Consider the following 16,971-nt stretch of genomic DNA (forward strand, 5'->3'; position numbering starts at 1 on the left):
ACTCATGGCAAGGCGCAGGGTTGCAATGTGTTGGATGAGAGGCCCTTTTCCCACAGCGTCACAGTGGTCACATGACATGCTTTATTGCTGTACACAATCTGAAAATTTCAGCGAATTACTCCCACCTCGTAGTAGGCCTAAGAACTTCTGGGGGCTCTACACAGCTTATTTACTTAACAGGCAGGTGGAGCCGGATGACGAAGCTACGGCGGACCCTGAGGTGAATGTCAGAGACTTAGCCCTATGATTGGAGATAATTGACACGACCGCAGTGGTCCTCTCCCCATGGTGAACTTGAAAAGTGCTTACAATTACAGACAATGTTGTTGGCTTGGATGTATGTGCTGACGGGACTTGAGCCGATTGTGGTTAGGGATACTGCATATGTCGTTAATATGCTTGCGTTCAGTTATGTTACAAGTAGGGTAAAATTTCCCGACTGCAGTACACTATGACATTGTTTAGATCCCACAAGGTGTTTGCGACAATGATACGATGCTTACATGGACTTTGACATAAATTGGATAAGAGACGCTGCCTGCCATTTGGGATGTTAGCCATACAGCGGTGTAAATGTTCTTTAATATATGCTGCCGGTCCCTTGATTGTAGGCGTGAGGCTGTGTATAATTGCAGAATTTTCTTTCAATAAACAACCTAAAAAAATGTTTTTTAAAGTGTACAAATGTTTTGATTCAGGGTGGGTGGAATTCACAGAGTTTCTCTCTGTGAAATTCACAAAGTTACATAAAAATGCGATGAGAGTTTGCGGAGTTCTGCCAGTGAGGGGAATCAGCACATTGTGCTGATTTTCAGTGCGTGGAGCTTGCACCACACTGCAGAATCAGTGCAAATGAACCACATCAAGCAAATCTTGTTGAGTGCTTTCTGAACGCCCAAAAATTGCACTAAGGGGTGCCAATTCTTACTCGCGCTCACTGCGCACAAGACAGAACTCTGCCATGCAGCAGTTGGCAGAGTTTTGCTGGAACTCCACATTGCAAATATGACACGTAGTGGGCAAAACTCTGTTAACTCTGCCAGCTGAGCAGAATTTATCATCGACCCTAGTTTTGATAGCAGTGATGCTAGAAATAAACTAGCCCACTACATATACAAATCATTTTTTACTACTAATGAGTGATGTTAGTGTCATATTTACAAATCATTTCAATTGGAATTCTGATTTAAAGTCAAAGGGTGACTGTTGGGTCTTTTACCCAGAAATCATGTACTCTGATATATAAAGAATGTCCAACATTTTTAGTGAAGGAATTGTTTAAGCTCAATGTTTTGCTGGGACGACAGCGGATTTATTAGGACATGCCACAATTGGTTTAAAAGAAATGCCTAAGCAACCTAAAATTACATTTTGTCCATATTTGGCTGTGGGGCAAAACGAATAGAATGGTTTGTAATGGTTCCCCACTCAGATTCGTAATGTGAACAAATACTTATGGATTCTGTTTTCTAGCAAATCAGCAGGCACCAAACATGCTCTAGAATAATAGAATTTGGTTGATTTGTATAGAAGAGCTATGCTGGCATTGCCTGCTGCATTGTGAAAGACGAGCATATAAGCCATAAGAAAGAACTAGAAAGAAAACGTCCTTACATGTCATAAAATGTGTGTCTCCTGAAAGTTACTTGGCCCTAAAAAATAGTCTGGAACCTGTGGAACAGCACCTTAGCCATTTGGTTGGAGATGCCTATCAAAGCTATGAATTCATTTCAACCAGGAATGGTCCATGCAGTTAAGAGTGGTGGGGCAGATTCGGGGGGAGTCAACAGACGGCGACCAGGGAAAATAAAATAAAAAAACACTTACTTTGCCCTTGCCACAACACCAAGTCGGTGATGCGTCTAGAGCAAGGTAAGTGGTTTTCTTTTATTTTCCCTCATCGTCATCTGTCGACTCCTCCACCCCGGCCCACCACCCCACCTTTCTCATCTGCACAGACCGCTCCTGTATTCAACTCTCCAATGAAACCCTGATGAAAGGAGGCTGCTGGCATGGGACGTTAATATTATTTGTCAAATGTTTCTACTTTAGGATTACTATGGAAGATTTGAATGGACTGAAATAAAGGCTTGATTACATTTTTAACATGCTGCACAGGCATGGAATTTAACGGGCAGAAATTTGTTGTGAACGCAGTGCTTAGTTCTTGAAAGATTAGGCGCAGGTTACAAAGTGTTGCTCAGAAGGCCAGGGTACCACATACTATGGCTTATAAGTCTTGATTTCCCTCATGCCTCTTTAATTTTACCCCTTGCTTCTTTATCTCATTCAATCAGGTTCTATTTCATCCTTAACATGCCCTGGAAACCAATCAAGGCACAGTGGTGGCGTGATTTCTGTTGCTGATACCGATATGGGAGAACTTGAAAATTGGACATTGTGATTAGTATATGTCATCAGTTTCTGCTAACTGTTTTACTAATAATACCGAAGCCCTGAGGAAGAATGCTTGTCCCTTGAAACATATATGTTTTGTATTGCTGTATCTTTGTATTCAATATGAATAAAGATATTTGAAGAAAGAAGAATATGGACTATCATAAATTACTAATAAATACCTCAAGTGAAACAATATAATAGGATAATAAATGAATGTGTACCTCTTTCTGAAAGACTGGAATTATCACTAAACCAGTTGGGCTGGTTTGGAGACAAAGGGCCATATGTATCATTGAAATTCGCATTTGCAAAATGATATGTATGAAGGAAAATCCAATGCAAAATAAAAAATCGCAAAATTTGCGATTCCTTATTTTGCGATTGCATTTAAGGAATACCAAATTTTGCTATTCCTTAAATGCAATGTAAGAAGGCAAAAAAAATTGCTAAATGGCCTTAAGGAATCGCAAACTACCACCAACTTCTAGTTGGTGGTAAGTTGCGAATTCCTGGAAAAATGCAAATTTTTGCATTTTTCAAAGTGCCATGTAACACACATACATGCCCTTAGGGCATGTATGTGCACCACATGTGCACCTATGCTTATTTCAGGGGTGCAACAGGGTGTCCTTTGGACACCCCTGCACCCTTGAAATTATTCTCAATTTGCGATTAGCAAATTGCAAATTCGCAAATTGAGAAAAAATTCCCATTCCTTCCTATGGGCCTCCTGGCCCATGGAAATGAATGGGAAAGTGTTCCTTAATTGCAAATTCGCAATTTGCGAATTTGCAATTAAGGAATATCAAGAAATTGGTAAAAAAATGCGTTTTTCTTGATACATACCATTTTGCGATTCTGAAATAGCAATTTCTTAAAAATTGCTATTACAGAATCGCAAATTGGTTCCTTGATACATATGGCCCAAGGACACTTGGCTACAGACCCCTAGCCCCAGGTTTTCCTGTTTCACCACATTCAAGTTCCCTTGCTGGAAAATTTTAATTGAAGGGCACTTAATGACCTTCATGTACTTTCCATTTATTATTTAAAATGTCCAGCCTCTGAATTGCCAGGCAAAACAATATTTTATTGTTCCTTTCATTCCCCAATAACCACAATTAGGAATACCTGTTTTGCCTGAAAGTTCTTATGCATTTTTCCTGTTTTCAAATCCAAAGCAGGTGAATGTGGAAATAGCTAAATTGCCCACAGTTTCACAACTACTTACCTTGGAAAGAAAACAGGAAATTTCACCCAGGTCTAACGCTAATAAGTACATTTGTAAATAAAGGAGTTTTGCTAGCTCATGTCATAACTACCCAAAACATCACTTCAGAGACTTCACTGTGACCCTCAATAACTTGCAAAGTTTTCGGGCAAAATTTGGAGCTGCCTCCTTTTTCCAAGGAGTGCCATTGTGAGCCAGATATATTACAATGGTACTCTTTCATATGTGAAAATGTCACTTTACTGAGAGACAACACCATTACAGTCATCCATTCAAGCTAGGAATAATGTAACTCTGGACACCAGACAAATGCTACTAAATTCTGATTTCGATAGATGAACACCCACCCGTTTGCCTATATGGGTCAATTTTCATTGGGCTAAACTTAATTCTGTGCTCATACCTCCCACTGGAAAGGTTAAAAAAAAACATCACTGTCAACTTTCCAAAGGTGGTGGGCTGTGGCAAGCAGGACCATTATTGCACTGTTCATACATTTTTCTCTAGGCCTGCATTTGCTACATTTCCCCTGGCAGCACAGCTGTGTAAAAAGTAAAAAGTATGCTGCTGCTTCTTTGTACATTTTGGAAATGTATGTGACAAGGGAACCTGCTGCCAATTGAAGCACCTTTACTCTTGTGTGCCTGATATGTCCATTAGGGTTCACTAAAAGTCAAAAAGTAGAATTCTCTTTTGGTTCACCCATTCACAAACACTCCTCCTGTACTCACATACATCCAACCATAAATCACAGGTACAATATTGAGCGGATATTAAAACACTTAAAAAATACAATTTAATAAAAAAAAGTACTTTATTTCCAATATCTAATACAAATGAATGATACAGTTTAAAATCGAAAAATCGAAAAGGCCTTCAGGATAGACTGTCATATTTTTCATTAAATGCATTGATTTGTAAAAGCTTAAAAACTAAATCTCATACAAAAGATCAGCTTTTTGTCAGAATATGGGTTAGTGCAGTTCAAATTTAATGACAACACAAGGCGTTGACTTATTTTGGTAGGTTAAAACAATGGAACCACCTTCCTCAGGAAAAAAACAACTATTTCCCTCTTCTCCTATATTCAATCGACAATCCTATTTAAAAGAGAAACATGTATAATCTGTTTATAGAAATCTCATAACATATGTAGTGCAGAAAAGTACATTTATATCACTTCAAACAGATATCATATTACCATAAGTGTCCTATATCCGTCAACTCAAATTATTAAAAACCTCATTTATACTCTCTCCACCTTTACTGAACACAATATCCACTCAGTCATCTTCATGGCCACAACTACCGTTTATTTAATCAGCCCAGTGGTGCACTCACTGGTTTGAACTCAATAAAGCACCCATTTTCATCAGGCGTGTCTTGTCTATAGGATCACATATGACCTGCCAATAGAAAGTAAAAATAGAGGACCTAAATGAATCAATAGGACCTTAATGTTTGGCTGGTTGCATTACCTACATTTATTCAATAAGGACGTACCCGTTCCATATGTTTACAGGATGATAACTGTTTAACTGTACCGATCGCTGTGCACAGGTATCAAGGTTCATCAGCCCCTTATGCTGAAAATTTGGTATTCTTATTCTTTGAAAAAAACCTGTTACACGAGAAAAACATATATGTATGTAACCTTGAGTACTGTGATGGTTATTCAAAATCTACCTTTGATTGGAATAAATCTACATACTAAGTTGTATCTTCCCTTCTTTATGGCTTGAATTTTTTGTTTGTTCTATTTTATATTTATCCTAACAGCTTACCGCAGTTTCTTTTGTGTCATCCTTAAGTTCCGGTCCGTGTGTATTCAATGTAACAAGCAATTTTTTACTGCGCTGACCTATTTTCAACCTCCTGGTTTCCACATAACACCAGTACGTATTACCATACGTGATCCCAACCTCTTTGGTTCATGTCACATCCTCATGGTCTCCATCTTAGAAGGGTGCAGTTGTTATATATCATGCAATACTTCAGACTTATTATTACTATTGTGCTCACATTGAAGAAATGTATCTCCTATTGTGTTACACTTTACAAGTGTGATGACTGTCAGAGAGTGATTTACCTACGTAACTCGTGTTAATATGGCTACATTTTAGAATATAAAAATCACGTAGATTGTACACTATAGTCCCTAATATGACTAAGGTAGGTGCCATCTTAAGATGGTACCGGTTCAAACGCCCCTACTTCGGAGCTCCGCTATCAGGTGAAGGCAAAACATATATGGTGAATCCGTGGTAGCCCCATTTTGGGACAACCGCTCCTCATGTGTTGGAGTTTTTCTATTTTAATAACTCCCATTTGTTAAAAGCTGCTACACTATTACTAAAATGAGTTTTCTTGAAATAATTCTCTTACACAAGACAATATGTTAATTTCTATTCCACAAAGCAGATAGTAATCAGTCAGTAATACCCATCTTGAAATAAACATCTAAAAGTGAATTCTATTTGATTAACCTCATCCAGTCCTCTTTTGCATTAAGGCCCTTTTGGACATATCAAACGTAGTTATATACCATTGTTCTCTGTTTTTACGATTTAACTCTATATTACCTCCCCTCTTGTTTCCTGTTATTTTTTCCAGAATAAACCACTGGAAGTCTGTATGTTTATGTTTCAAATCAGAGAAGTGTTCTACCAACGGGGCATTTACCTTGTAGTCTTTAAGGCCAACTTATGTTCCAACAATCTCAGTTTCAACTCACTGCCCGTTTCACCTATATATGCTGTGGGGCAAAGTTCTGAATTTAAAGAAAAAAATAATTAGGACAGAGTAGCATGCTGACTTTCTAATTGAATATTTGAAGCCAGGAGTTATCCCCACAGGGCTACAAGTCCACAATGAACCTGGTCTATCTGTTGAGAATAAAATGTTTTTGGACATCTGGACTCAAATTGTCAATAGATGCAGTAGGGACTGGATTATATTAATCATAGAAATTGCACAAGAAACAATAGTACTTGAGAAACAGGAGACTGAATAATTGCAACGCACATTAAAAGAAAGCAAGGTGTTAGAGGAAGCAAAATGAAAATTAAAGGAATTCAACCAAGAAGTAAATGGCTACAGGGGATTTCTCATACACAGAAAAACAATCAAGTTGAAAAAAGATATTAATAGATTCAGTTTAGAAGTTGTGTATCCTTACATGCTAAAGATTATTTCCAACAAAGAAAAGAACAAGGGGGAGAGCGGCAATACTATAGAAGACCCATCTACTGTAGAGGAGGTTGGAAACAGGGAAGCTTTTCTGAAATATTAGGGTCTAGCAGTGAGGATGAGGGTCCCCACAGACAAGAGCAGAAGGGACACAATGGTAATGGAGAATATGGTGATTTTTTTAGAACACCGCCAGAGGAAGGGTCAGAATCAAGGCAGGGACCAATAAGCAAGGAATCCCCCTCAAGAATATCTGAAAACCTAAAAACAGAGGTATTGGCGATAAAAAAGTTACACACTATAAATCTCTCTAGGAGAACACTAACCTCAACTGAAAATGAGGTACTAGAGGAGGGTTTTAGCTTTGCTCCTATGACCAATGTAAATAGATTTGATCTAGAGAAGGATTTCAAATTATTTTTTAGAAAAATTTGATTAAAAACTATATGTAGGGAAGCCAGTGTTTCATGGTTGAAAGCAATATTGACCTTACTAGGTGAATAAAAATGTGGATTCATTTTAAAGAGTTGTTGAGGTAAATATAAGGAAAGTTCTCACTAATGCCTTTCCTGATTCTAATAATTTCTCCAGGGAACATAGGGAAGCCAGGTACTCCCTTCAGAATGATTCAAGTTTGACTATTAAACCGGAGGACAGGGGGGGGGGGTGGTGATCTGTGACACTGGTGTCTATGAAAGGAGAATGCTGGCTTTGCTGGATGTCACGGATCATTCACCAAGGTCCAGTTTACGAAACTAGAAACTCTGAAGGTGACAGTTTATAAATTAATGGATAATGCAAAAACAAACGTGTGAGAAGGAATACTAGTTCCTTAAAAATGCAAATGCTGTTACACAAGTCATTTACGGATTGCCAGCTTCTTGAAACCGTTAGTCCTGGAACAACAATCATACATTAAAGCTACGGACCACATTTAATGATCAATCTGAAATTTTGGTTACCCTCAACATAGAAGCATTATACATAAATTATTCTACAGAATGATACAATTGCTGTAATTAAAGAAATCTTAAATGAAGAGGATCTGAGTGTTGCCAGTAAAAGTTTTAACATTTAATGTGTAACCTTGATGCTGAAAGGCAACTTGTTTCTGTTTAAAGATGACCTCTACTTACAGTTTAAGGGGCCTGCGTGAGGGCCACATCTGCCCCTAGTCTGGCATAACTTTATGTCATTAACTTTGAGAGTAGGCATATCTTCAATGAGGCGGCAGCTTTCTTTGAAAACATTGCTGGCTAGTGCTGCTTCATTGATGATATCTTTTTTATATGGTATGGACATGAGGAAGATTTGTCCCAGTTCCTTAAATGGCTCAATATGGGCGATCACATCAAACACTGGGGCGTACTGACGCCCCTATCCGGACGCACAGCATTGATTCACGTATTCCAATAATACCACAGTAAATCCATTTCATCGGTTTTTATTCCAAAATGATCCATTTTTAGTACAATTTCGTTCTCATTGGTCTGTCACATGTAAGACACTTGTAGATGCATTAGTTTCCTTTAAACGCTGTAGGAATGCACGTAGCTTTATCCTAAGGCACGGAATGCAACATACAGTATTTCTCCTTAAATAGTCTCTTTCACCCAATGCATTTCGAGCCCATCACGGCTCTTCGTCAGGGGTATATCTACAAATGTTTAAAACATATCTGTTAGACTATGTATTCACAATTAGTAAGTGATTAAATTGTTATTAGGAAATTCGACAATAAAGATGAATGCATACAATTCATTTACGTTCTTCCCGCCCATGACGTTTTCTGCCCGCTGAAATCAATTGTGCCTGAATAAATGCTGGTTACAACTTCTTCACTCGTTCGCATTTCATTAAATTGTCTAAACTTAAACACCCTTTATTCTGTTCCTCTGAACAAAATAAACCACCTCTTCCAACCCCAAATGAGATCCCATACCTTAGATCAAAACGTTCTGGTTCCTGTTCTCGCTCCGGTCGACAACCATGATCTGTGCATTGCTGCCTCACTCGATTATAAACAGCTGGGTGGTAATCCCACCCCTTTCCTGTCATCTAAACTACTGATTACTCCCCTTCCATACAGCATACTACCAATCCCAAAATGCATCACCAACCCTCTCCCCTAATCTCATATTCGTGTTATATGGGTTATTCTTCAAAAAGGTGTGTTCGATACAATCGTAACCCTCGTCCCAGTCATTCAAGCAATTAAACATTGAGTTCCCCGCCCTCCCGGTCAATACGCCCCAGTGTTTGATGTGATGTTACTAACACGTGATTCGGCAGTTCACGATACCGGGTCGCACGCATAAAAAGCTGAAACTGAAAATATAAAGACTAATTGGAGAAATGAGGAGTGCACTGCGTCATTCATTGTTTCAATATGGGGGATCCCAAATTGAGGTTCACAGCATCGTTTAACAACAATGCTGTTGACTTATTAGATCTCAGCATTAAAAATGTCAGTGGTTATTTTGAGGTTGAGTTATTCACCGAACTAACAGATAAAAACACGCTCCTGCATTACTCGAGTTATCATCCTAGGTCGCAGAAGGATAACATCCCCTTCGATCAGTTCCTCCGGTTGCGGAGGAATTGTTAATCTTTGGAGGATTTTTATAAACACTCAGATGTGCTAAAGGATCAACTTCTCAATAGAAGTTATCCAAACAAATTGGTGAAACATGCTCTTTAAAGGGCATGCTACTATGATCGAGACTACATGCTTGATAAGACAAACATTAGGAATAAGACTAAAGAAATCAATAACAGGGTAGTGTTTGTGAATACGTACTTGAATATCAGCAACAAAATTTAAAAAAACATAGTGAAATCCAATTGGAAAACCTATATTTGCTTTTAAAAGAAACAACAGCCTACAGAAGTCATTAGTCCATACTTATAGAGAAATAATACCACTGCAACGGAGTAGGTTGCAAATGGAGAAAGCTGTGGGCAATAATAAGTGTGGCAGCTGTTCAATATGTGCACAATGCTTTGTAGTAAAGACCCTTAAGTACAATTGGCATAATATAACCACCAGAAGTTTGAACAACTGTTGAAGCTCACATTTAGTGAACTTACTGCTTTGTCCCTGCGGATGAGAATATATTGGTGAAACGGGCAGAGAGTTAAGACTGAGAATGTTGAAACATAAGTCAGCCTTAAAGACTAACAAGGTAGTTGCCCCTTGGTAGAGCACTTCTTTGATTTGAAACCGAAAGATACAGACTTCCTGGAAAAAATAACAGAAAACAAGATGGGATGTAACGTAGAGTTAGGACATAAAAACAGAGAAAATGTTATATATCTAGGTATGATACGGTCCAAAAGGACCTTAATACAAAAAAAGACTTGATAAGGTTAATCAAATAGATTTCCCTTTTAGATGTTTATTTCAGAATGGGTATTACTGATTGATTACTATCTGCTTTGTGAAATAAGAATTAACATAATGCCTTGTGTAAGAAAATTATTTCAAGAAAACCCATTTTAGTCATAGTGTAGCAGCTTTTAACAAATGGAAGTTATCAAAATTGAAAAATTCCAACATATAGGGGCGGCTGCACCAAAATGGTGCTATCACAGGCTCACCATATATGTTTTACCTTCTCCTGATACCAGAGCTCCAAATTAGGGGCTTTTGGACGGGTACCTTAGTCATATTAGGGACTATAGTGTACAATCTACATGACTTTTATATTAAAAACTGTAACCACATTAACACAAGTTTGGTCGGTGAATCACTTTGTGAGGGTTATCATACTTTTAAAGTGTAACACAAGAGGAGATTCATTTCTTAAATTTGAGTGCAATAGTGATAATAAGTCTGAATCATCGCATGATATATAACAACTGCACCCTTCTAAGATGACGACCATGAGGACGTGATATGACCCAAAGCGGTTGGAATCAAGTATGGAAATACGTACAGATGTTATGAGGGAACCAGAAGGTCGAATATAGGTAAAAAGTTGTTTGATACATTGAATACACACAGACCCAGAACTTAAGGACTACACGAAAGAAACTGAGGTAAGCTGTTAGGATAAATATAAAATAGAACAAACAAAAAATTCAAACCATAAAGAAGGGGAGATATAACTTAGTATTCTCCTTACTTTTCAGTTCATAGATCCCTGCTGAATTTTAATCAAACACAGGAAGTTTTTCGAATCATAGTGCAAACGTATGCGGATTTAATCCAATCAAAGGTAGATTTTTTGTAATCATCACTTTACTCAAGGTTATTGGCTTCACAGAAATAGGTTACATAAATATATGTGTTTCTTGTGTGATAGTTTTTTATTCAAATAATGAGAATACCAAATCTGCAGCATAAGGGGCTGACTAACCTATTTACCAGTGCACATCTTTTGGCACAGTTTAACAGTTGTCGTCCTGTAAATGTATGGAACAGGTTCGTCCTTATTGAATAAATCTAAGTATCGCAACCGGCCAGGCATTAAGGTCTTATAGATTCATTTAGGTCTTTTATTTTTACTTTCTATTGGCAGATCATATGTGATCCTGTAGTCAAGACACGCCGGATGAAAACAGGTGCTTTATTGAGTTTAAACCGGTGAGTGCACCACCTGGCTGATTAAATAGGAAACATAAATGATAGTTGTGGCCATGAAGATGAATGAGTCGATAGTGTATTTATTAAAGGTGGTGAGAGTATAAATGAGGTTTTTAATAATTTGAGTTGACAGATATAGGAACACTTATGGTAATATGATATCTAATTGAAGTGATATAAATGAACTGTTTTGAATTACATATGTTATGAGATTTCTATAAACAGATGATTCATGTCTCTTTTAAATAAGATTGACTTTTGAATATAGGAGAGGAGAGATAAAGTAGTTTTTGTCCTGAGGAAGGTGTTTCCATTGATTTAACCTACCAAACCTTGCGAACGCCTTTTATTGTCATTACATTTGTACTGCACTGTGTAGGTTTGATATCACCACTCCCCTGAAATCCTGGACAGGGGCTATGACTTCAATCCTCTCTGAATATCTCTCAGGAGCACTAATTAGTATGACAGTGATTCTGACAAATATTCAAGGAGGGAAGGGGTTTTAGGATGAGAAAGAATCAGAGAAAAAAAAAATCCAGCTAGCTTTGTTTTATGGACCGGCCAGGTAGGTGTATACTGAATCGTCTACTTCTGTTAATTCCTAATAACACACAAAAGAGAACAACACTATATTACTATTTACCCATTAATCAAAAAGTTTATTTTAACAACTACACCATGAATTCTTGCCTAAACACCTGTCTAGTTGTTTCTTAACATCCAAGATTTATCCTGAAAAATCATTGTCAAGAACAAGCATAAAGAAAACTTAAGAATGTCATTTAAAAATAAATCTGATTCCTGAATGTTAAATGTCATACATATATAAATATGGCTGTGATTTCTTTTTTGAATAACTTTATTAATTCCATGCCGAACAGCCCGTTTGTTAAAACCCACTCGGGTGAAACACACATTGGTCTTTATGATAATTTCAATTTTGTTGAATTTAATTAATTGAAGTTCTTTGGAATCATAGAAAGACAATCATAGAATTTGGAAATGTGTCAAATTCAAATGAAATAGTATGTTTTCTATGTTTATCATTACGAAGTGTAATTGAACTCTGCACCTTTAAATATGTGTATTTCACTTGTGCAACTTACCCGTGAACAAGCAGTGAGGTCAACTGCGAAACGTGTTGGGACACCTGTTGCTGTGAATAAACACCATTGAAATTGATGCCACGGCACCAGTGAGTTTTATTTCTCGCGTACTGGAGTTTGTGTTGGGATATATATATATATATATATATATATATCCAAACTTTGTCTGCCCGACTGAGAAGTGCTCCAGATCGAGGTGGGTCAGCGTGCGGGATTCCGGCTCGTCCCGTAATATTCTCTCCAATCCTGTCAATCTGTGCTAGAAAACAGGCGCTGACTCCGTGGGGTCTTGTTTCAGAAACAAGTTTATTTTCTTTTAGTGCTCAGATTATGAGTACAATACCACGAATGCTGGAACACAGGTTTATTCCACACAACGCGTTTCGCCTTGCGGCTTGTTCACGTGTAGAAATTGCAAAGACCAAACCACAGTGATAAAGTTTCTAGTGAACATAGAAGAAGGACCAACGGACCAAAGAGTCAAAATAAACGGTGGCCATCTTAAGTTAGTCAAATACTCACAAACAGAAAATGTTTCAATAATCTGCACAGTACATGAGGTTTTACATGATCAGAGTATAGTCGCCTTAACTAAATACAAAAATATCACATAGTATCAATGGCAAGTGCCCATATCTAGTGAAAATAGTAAGCATGTACAGTTTAGCAATATACATCTCTCTAACGAAAGATGGTAGTCTCCATCTTCATTGCAATGACTCTCATCAAAGGTCAAATTCTGCTGGCAAGTGCCAAATCACAAAGACAATGTCTCAAAAAGGAGGATTTTTGGTTGCCCAATCTGGAATGTTCACAAATGATACAAAAGTGAATAACATACGTGGTCTCAACTGAGGAGTGCAAAGGTTAGGTGCTACCATGAAGATGAATGTTCATGAGAGGGCCCCTTCCTTTCCTCCTATAGAGAGAAGAAGAAAAGATAAGGTGAGAAAAAAAGATAAAATAAAAAATAACAAGAAGTTTCTAATCTACTATTGTTACAAGTAGTCAATTTACATAATCACTCAATGCATTCAAAACACATTTAGTTAGTGAGGAAGATCAAACACGTCTAATTCTCACTTACAACAATGAGTCTAAGCAAATTCGCAAAATAGTATCCCAAAATTGGAACATCCTCACTGCTGACAATGTGATCGGTGAAGATTTATCCAATGTGCCACTTATCACGTATAGAAAAGGTAAGTCTCTACGTGATATGTTGGTTAAAAGTGACATTACTGTTTACCCCAAAACCCAGAATTTGGGTCTACTGAGTTTCTTTCCATGCGGCCACTGCAAGGCCTGCAGGCACAGTATCCACAGAAAATCTGTCACATACAATGGGACAACGAGAAAGCTAACTCAATTTTTGACCTGCAGTACAGATTTTGTCATATATGTCATTGTCTGCCCCTGTGGGCTATGGTATATCGGTAGTAGCACCAAACAAGCTAAACATCGAGTGCTTGAACACTATCGTGCCATAGCCAACAAGAACGAAAACTACCCTGTGGCAAGACATTTTGCTGAAATACATTTTTCCAACCCAGCGGAAATGAGCTTCCACATATTGGAACAAATTGAGAGAAGTCCCCGGGGGGGAGACAGGACCCTGAAATTGAGGCAAAAGGAGTCTAAATATATTATTGAATTCCAAACTAAGACACCGGGGGGCCTCAACCAGGATGAGGAGCTAGCAGTTCATCTTAAAGTATAGCAATTTATTTTGTGTTAGCTTCTCCCTCATGTTATCTGCAACATTATGCTTCTTCCTTCGACCAGTATGCACTGTTTATTTATTTAAGATGTTTTTAGTGAGATTTTCAAACTTGTTGAGCACTGAATTTTGGCATTTTATGTCTTTTTACAGATTTGGTTCCACAATGAACTCGACAGCAATTAACTTTTTTCACTCGTCTTGCCCTATAATGGACATTCACTTTTGGGAGCACTTTATCTCTTCTCTTCACTTGACATCTAGGCAGTTACCGATAAGGTAGGCCCCATTATTGGGGGCAGCCATACACCTTGGACTTGGTACTTTGAAATTTCCCCCCTTTGGAAAGCTCCCTCACGTGTGTTGTGGTATTTGACCGTTACAACGTATCAGACAACCTTGGTTTCCTGCCCCGTTGTCCCTGTGTATTTTACAGACATAGACCCATGGTCAGCATGTACCAAGTGCACAAATCTATTATGTACATTTTTTTGATTAATATTGGTTTACATCTGTTTACCAAAGTGGGTGTATTTATCGTGGTCACCTCTTAGACCCAAGATCAACATGCACCGATTGCTTCCAACTACTTGTATAAATTTATCTTGCACGTTGGGCTATATGTACATTCAATTTGCACGTACTTAGTTTACGCTGGTATACATTTATGCAGGGCGTCAAACTTCTTTTCTAGGCAATGCGCATTGGTGCTGGGTTGGGACTCAACCCCCATGATGTATTTTCTTTCGCATGGTTGTCATAGCAACTTGTAGTTCCGAGTTGCTGTTTGACTACAATTATGGCGGCAGACGCCTCTGTCAATTTTGATCACATTGAGGTGTTTGCTTTCAAAGGGGCATTATTTTACTTCTGTGCAGTTAACAGGAGAGTGTAATAAGACGGGCACACATGAATTTGTATATTTGCAACCAAGTTGTACGATGTGAAATAATTATTTTATATCGTTTAAATATGTGTTGGACAACACTTGACACAGTATATTACGTGATAAATGTTTATATGCCTGTTATGAATGTGAAATTTTACATTTACGTTGTATGTTACCAAGTCCTGTTTCTATGGCTATGAACCCTGGCATTATTTACCGGAAACTGTGCACTTTCAAACTAACGTGATCAAGGCTGTCCGCAGCCGAAACATGTTGTTAGTTTAAATAAACACCCTTGGAGTCTTTAGCGGTTTTGTGATATTTTGCGGACTGAGAGCACCGTTACTTTGGAACTTTTGAACATATATATATATATAAAATACGTCTTCCCTGATATCCAGTGTGGATTTACTTCTTTGAGGCTCAACTGTTTTGCTGGTTGTGAGGAGTTACGAGGTCTCGACCGTTGGTTCCAGCACTGTGTGGAACTTGGACTGCTTTTTTCATATATATATATATATATATATGAAAAAAGCAGTCCAAGTTCCACACAGTGCTGGAACCAACGGTCGAGACCTCGTAACTCCTCACAACCAGCAAAACAGTTGAGCCTCAAAGAAGTAAATCCACACTGGATATCAGGGAAGACGTATTTTTAATAGAGATGACGCGTTTCACTCTACAAGAGAGCTTGATCACACAATGCGCCCAAAACAAAGAAGTGTTTAAATACTCAACATAAACAAAGGACTTCAATAAACACCACTAATGATCCACGCCTTCTCCAGTTCATAATAACAAAGGAAGGACTGAACATTATACATAAAATAGAAACAAAGTAACATAAAATATAACCTAATAGATGCTTTAACTTTCATGGTTACAAAAGTAACGCAAAACAAAACGAACTGCCTGTTTAGCGTATAGATGTTATTTACAGTGTTATGATTCTTAAAGGGGTTCGTGTATTTACAAGTAACAGTGACGGCAGATGCCTAAAAAACCAGAATAAGGTTATACTGTTATTGTCAAACACAACAAACACAATGATGACCTAGTGTCAAAAAATCATAATAATATTTTCATACTGACATAGTGCCTGAAAGTAATATTAAACTGCTGAACCTAAAATAAGCAGCTAAGAATCATAACATGTGAAGTAAATACCATTCCAATAATCAAGGAAAACTGAGACCAAAGCATCATCATGGAAAAATAAAATGTGAACTAAAAAATATTAATAATAATGATATAACCAGACATGTGGGAGAAAGCACGAGAAAAACTAAAGGAAGTATATAGTGACGGGAAAAACTAAGAGGGAATGGGATTCATAAACATAGTCACATATATATATATATATAATCCTACTTCACCAAAATCGCTTTGCAGTGAGCAGATGAACAGGCGGACCCATAAAGTTCTTCGTGCCAAATTTTATTTTTCAAATATCCCGCACCAAAGCCGCCATGACGTGTTTCGGTCCCACCTGGACCTTGATCACATGACGCGTTGCCTAGAGTTAACCGCCCTTTTAAAGTGCCAATATCATTATTTACAGCTGTGCAAAGTCTATACAAAAGCTGAAAGACAGACTATACATTTCAAACTGTGAGGAAAGACTACGAAAATAAACGCAGCCAAACAATTCATTCCTTCACAAATAGCAGCAATCAGAAGAAGTATTTCAACAAGTTCGGTGCAAATTGTTGGAATTAAACCATGGCAAATGTCTATAAGACAATAAATATATGGCAATGTTTAAAAATATAAATATTATTATAGCAATATTCATAAAATAAATAAACAATTCATTTTTAACCACCATTGAATACTGGGGCTTCT

Source organism: Lissotriton vulgaris, chromosome 5 (genome assembly GCF_964263255.1).
Source record: "Lissotriton vulgaris chromosome 5, aLisVul1.2, whole genome shotgun sequence".
Taxonomy (NCBI): domain Eukaryota; kingdom Metazoa; phylum Chordata; class Amphibia; order Caudata; family Salamandridae; genus Lissotriton; species Lissotriton vulgaris.